Source organism: Rissa tridactyla, chromosome 12, assembly GCF_028500815.1.
Source record: "Rissa tridactyla isolate bRisTri1 chromosome 12, bRisTri1.patW.cur.20221130, whole genome shotgun sequence".
NCBI classification, from domain to species: domain Eukaryota; kingdom Metazoa; phylum Chordata; class Aves; order Charadriiformes; family Laridae; genus Rissa; species Rissa tridactyla.
In genome coordinates, this window is record NC_071477.1 from 16,271,376 (window position 1) to 16,276,917 (window position 5,542).

Consider the following 5,542-nt stretch of genomic DNA (forward strand, 5'->3'; position numbering starts at 1 on the left):
AGGCAGCAGCAGGTTTCCTGCCTGCTTTGATGGCATCACGGCAGAGTTGGGTCATGGCAGAGCTCACGCTTGGTTGGGGACCCCTTTGCTGTTGGGGACACCACTCCCCAGCAGCCCATGAACCCCGCTGGTGCCCAGGGACGTCCCCTCCATCAGCCACATCCCATCTGTGCACAGGGACCCCCGGGGTGGCCGTGCCACTACCCCCAGCCGCCTCCAGCGCCGCCATCCCCGAGACACTGGAACCACAACTCTGCAAACGCCGCGGCTCCCAAGAAATGCACACAGAGCTTGGGTGTGAAAAACAGGAACACAACTCTTTATTAACAACAACACAACTACCTACAACTCTTAACAACCAGTAACAACTCTTACAACTCTTAACAACTCTGAACAACTAACAAAAATATTAACAACTAACAAAACTATTAACAAACACCAAAACTATTAACAAACTGTAGACAACTATTTACAACACTTCCTCTTCCTTGATCTGCTCTTGGTCTGGCCTCCGCACGCCTGCTGCCCCTGGAAGAAAAGCCAGCGGCACGGCCGTTTGGCTAATGAGCAGCGCCTCGCCGAGCAGAGCTGGGGCTTCCCGAGCCGGCTCAGCGGCAGCAGCTGCTTCGGGTCGGGCTTTTCCCCGACGGGCGTTCCAAGGCCACAGCCCTGGGACACGCTGGGGACAGCGGGACTCTGCCGCCAGCGCTGAGCCCCACCTGGGCTCGGGCTTACACTTGCCTGTCCCGGCCCTAAGGAATCGCTCCCGGCCCAAAGCGGACGGGGGCTCAGGGCAGCACGGTGGGGGCGGTTGTGCCGCCAGCACGAGGGCAGCGGGCGCCGTGTCCCTGCAGCGGGGACCACCCACACCAACCCCAGCCCCAGCCCCAGCCCGGTGGCAGGAGACCCTCCCTCCCTGCGGGCAGGGCATGGGGAGCACGTGCCTGTCCTCCTGATGGCGGGTCCACATCCATCGCCTCCTCCTCCTCCACATCCACCTCCATCTCCTCCTCCTCAGCCACATCCACCTCCATCGCCATCTCTTCCTCCGTCCCCACACTCCTGGCAGCCGCCTCTGCAGCCTCCAGCGCAGTCTGGCACATCCTAAGCCGAAAGGCAAGCAGAAAAGTGCATTGGTCCTGCCCTGGCCAGCCCAGTGGACCTGTGGGACGGGGGTCTCCACACCCCTGCCCCTCTTGCTGCCCGGGGAGAGCCGTGGGGCCATGGGGCTCCAGCAGGAACTGGCTGGACCTGAGTGGCTCCTTGGCCACCAGCACCCACCAGCACTGACGCCCCAGTGCCTGCAGCTGGAGGCTCCTCTTCTTCCTCTCCTTCAGCAGCTTGGAGTGCGGCACGGTCCTGTGGATCTGGCGGAGCAGAGAGGGCAGGGGTGAGCAGCCCTGCTCCCTGCCCCACGGGGCTCTGGCCACAGTCCCCGGCGCCCCCTGCGTAGACCCCGGCCCCGCGCCTGCCCTGGCGCCCAGAAGCTCCTTACTTGGTGCAGGCAACCTTTGGGCTCGGCGCTGCTCCGCTGGCAGGGCTCAGCTCCCACGGCTCCAGCCTGGAAAGGGGCAGCGCAGGCACCGGCTCAGGCTCCGGCCAGCACCCGCCTGCTCCCGCCGAGCATCCCTGCGGCACCAGCCCGGGGCAGCCTGGGCTGTGTGTGGGGACGTGTCCCCCCACGCAGGGATGCTGCATCCCAGCAGGGCATGAGCAGCCCAGAAGGGCTTCTGCCAGCCCCTGGCCTTGCAGGGGTGGGGGGAGAGGGCGAGACAAGCTCCCGGCCCCCTGAGCACTGGGGGGTGCCCCCCTCCGGGGAGTGGGGCCATACCTCTGCCAGCACAAGCGTCTTCTTTCCCTGGGCTTTCATGATGCCACCGAGATGGCAGCACACAGATGAGGAATGAGGTGTCGGGAGAAGTGCACAGGGGAAGGGCTGGGTTCTGGGTCCGAGGCACCAGGAGCAGGGCAGAAGGGCTGCGTGGGCAGTAGGTGAGCAGGGCTGAGTTGTGCCCGTCGCCGGGCACTGGCAGTTGCAGATGGAACACGGGCCATGGCAACGGGAGCCCCAGTGACAACTGCGCAGTGGGGATGGGGACGAGCCCCCTTAAAGCGGGGGGCAGCTTTATACATACATACGTGCCCCCCAAAGTTAAGAATCCCAACACAGTACACTTCATTCCTGTCTTCAGCAGCTCTTCCTAACCATCCCCTCATGCCTGGCAGTCACCCACGACCCACAGAAAAGTTCCTCTCCAGCTATTTCCTGCAGGAGCTGATGTTCACCTCACATCTCATGGCCATCCCTGTCTGGTCTCTGCTCTCGCTCTGCATCTGTACAGCACGCGGTGCTCACCAGTGCCCAGGGACCTTTCGCCAGTGACCAGCACACCAGTTGAGACCATGGTGTGTGGCAGGGCTACCCGGGATGCTTGTGCCCCCTCCAGCTCTACGGCAGGAAGAGCATTGCCCATCTCTGCCACGGCAGCAGATGGAGTTACGACAGCCCTTGACAGTCCTGGTGGGTTATTGCCAGGGCAGGAATGCTCACGGAAACTTGTGGAAGGCAGTTTGTTGGCTATTTAACAAGTGGGTTTTACCCAAGGCGTTGCAGCCTGCCTGTGGGACGCGGGGGCAAGTGGTGCCCGTCCTTCCCAAAGAGGTCTGGACGGATGGAAATGCCAAGGAAAAACCCAGCCCGTCCTCACGTGCAAGTGCCAGCCCAGGCTCCAGGCAGCGCCCTGCAGGCCTTTGAGCCGCCCACCCCTCACCCTCCTCCATTCCTTACGCTCTCATCGTACAACAGCTCTTACGGGTTTGGAGGTGAGCAGCCATAACATAGACCCAAAGGCAAAGCCCCACAGCAAACCCGGCTACAACTCCGAAAAGCAATCGACAGCTCCCGCTGACACCAAGAGGGTCATGGCAGTCTGTGGGCAGGGCTGGAGCCTTTCCTGCTGGTGGCACCTGAGCCAAGGCAGCTCCTCGAGAGCACCCAGCTCTGCTGGGACGGGCCATGCCCTCTGCGTGGGCTCTGACGACGCTGGGACCCTCGGAGGCCGGGCAGCGCGGGGGCAGGTGAGCAGCCCTTGCCCACGGCTGCAGCATCGGGAATTCCCAGGGCCTGGGCAGGTCCCTTCCAGCGCAGCCCAAGGCCGTTTGCGCTGGCACAGCTGGAGGGAGACCCCGGCTCCTGCTTTCCGGGTCATGTCATATTCCTTCTCATACAGCCAGCTGTCAGAGTCCCTCCTAGTTGTTGGAAATCCCTTGGGTCTTATTGAGCCAAGGGACGACGTTCCAAATTCTGTCCCACCAACGATATTTTCACCAGTCCCAGACCCTTGTTTTCTCTGACTTGGGATCTGAAGCACGCTAGCGTTGATACTCCTGGTAAGGACACAGACCAAACCCTCGGCTTCCCCTTGCAACAGTTTTGAGATGTACGCTCTCCGACATTGACAAAGGACCGCAGGGGTCTAGAAGTCCTCCAAAAGGTCCTGAGGAGCTCTTCATCTTGTCAAACCCCACCAACCCACCCAGCAGCAGTTTTTAGAGCGGGCAATCCTGGGCATTCTTTTCAAAAAATTCTGCTTATGTTTAGGCCTTTCTTATCTGCTGTAATGCCCGGCTCCGGATCAATGGTGTGTATATAGTGTACGGGACTGGGGTATTTCTGCAGCACCAAGCTTTGTGAAAAGGCAGACAGTAGAGTTTACAGTGGCTCTTACAGGCTCCTTCTACCTGGAAGTGGGTGTAATACAGCTGCAGAGAGCCTTGGGAAAGAGAGGGAAAAGGCAGTTTGTAGAAAAATCCATCAGTAGCAAGATTTGCCTTGATTTCTTCTCAGCGCTGCTCTCGCTGCAGCTGACGCTGTTACCAAGAGCCTGCCAAGACCTCAGAGCTGTGTTTGGAGCGAGTCTTTTCTTTCAGGTGGTGCCACCTCCGCTGTTCCGTGAACATCAGTCGGGTGTCTGCTCGGGACAGGGCTCTGGCACCAGAAGTGAAACTTTTGCAGATTGGTTTTGAGGATCCTGGGGGTGGCCCGAAGACCTTACGTAGTGTTGTGCTGTCCTCGTGGTTTTCTTCTTTTGCAGATCCACTTGATAAGGCACAACCGTGTCTTTTCAGACCAGGAGTGCACTAAGTGGAGACCTGGGGGCAATGGCCAAGCACCCTCCGCAGTACCAGGGGCGCTCACCCCCTCCACCAGACTTGTCCTGTAATCTGTTCAAAGGCTGGAAGACAACAGGGAACACTTTGCATCCCCTCTTCCCCCTCTTTTTCCACTAAAATCCCTTCCGACTTGGAAGGTATTGAGTTTGAAAAGTCCGTCACACGTGCTCACAGGGAAGGGGCCGTTCAGGCTGTGCGGAGCACAGTTCCCTCACTCATCCCGGCACGGCAGATGTTCCCCTGGCCCAGCAGCTCTGGCTAACTGTTGCCACGTCAGTTGCAATAGTGTGGCCAGCAGGACCAGGGCAGCGATGGTCCCGCTGTACTCGGCACTGGCGAGGCCGCTGTGTGAGCCCATGCAGACAGGACACAGGAACAACCACAAAACCACGGATGAAAGGCAAAGAACAAATTTAATCTTGATACCTCCCGGATAGGGGAATCTCCGCAGCAGCACCCGGGCAGAGGCACGCAAGCAGGGGACACAGGTACCGCAGAGCGAGAGAGTCCTCATTAGCGAGACAGGCCTTGTTAGCAAGAGAGCGAGAAAGCGAGAGCGCTCCGACTCCCTGTTCTTGCCCGTACGTCAAGGGTCCAAGCAGGCATAACGTCCCCACTGTGCTTTGACCTTCTTAAACAGGGCAGGATTCTCAAGCAGCCGGGTAAGGTGGGATAGAGTGTGACATATGTGTTTCCCAGCACCCCAGGTGCGAGTCACTGGAGTGTATTTACAATCCTCCTCGCCGATCTGCCATTACTGTCCCACAGCCCAACTCAAACACTGTGGCCAGTTTTGGGCCCCTCACGACAGGAAAGACATTGAGGTGTTGGAGTGCACCCAAGGAAGAGCACCAAGCTGGTGAGGGCTCTGGAGCACCAGTCTCATGAGGAGCGGCTGAGGGAGCTGGGGGTGTTCAGCCTGGAGAAACGGAGGCTAAGGGGAGACCTTCTCGCTCCCCACAACTCCCTGAAAGGAGGGGGTAGCCAGGGGGGATCAGTCTCTTCTCACAAGTAACAAGCCATAGGATGAGAGGAAATGAAATGGCCTCAAATTGCACCAGGGCAGGTTTAGATTGGATATTAGGAAAAATTTCTTCACCAAAAGGGTTATCGCGCTTTGGAACAGGCTGCCTGGGGAAGCGATTGAGTCACCATCCCTGGAGGTGTTTACAAGATGTGGAGATGTGGTGCTGAGAGACACGGTTTAGCGGTAACTTGGCAGAGTTAGACTGATGGTCGGACTCGATGATCTTAAAGGTCCCTTCCCACCTGGACGATTCTATGATTCTAAGGAGAGAAGGGCTCCCCAGAGAGCAGCCAGGAAGAGCAGCAACTGGATTTTCAGGTGAGCGTCCCCTCCGCTGCGGCA

At 59.0% G+C, this 5,542-nt stretch overlaps 1 long non-coding RNA gene across 1 annotated transcript; it reads right to left on the reverse strand.

The window, feature by feature from the left end:
- Nucleotides 1-317: 317 nt before the first annotated feature.
- On the reverse strand, nt 318-2,355 carry LOC128916549 (uncharacterized). Its single transcript, XR_008469008.1, has 3 exons — nt 1,496-2,355; nt 1,282-1,367; nt 318-1,104 (listed from the first exon to the last, which is right to left on the reverse strand). It is a non-coding gene; the product is annotated as an uncharacterized LOC128916549 (long non-coding RNA).
- Between the last annotated feature and the right edge of the window lie 3,187 nt (nt 2,356-5,542).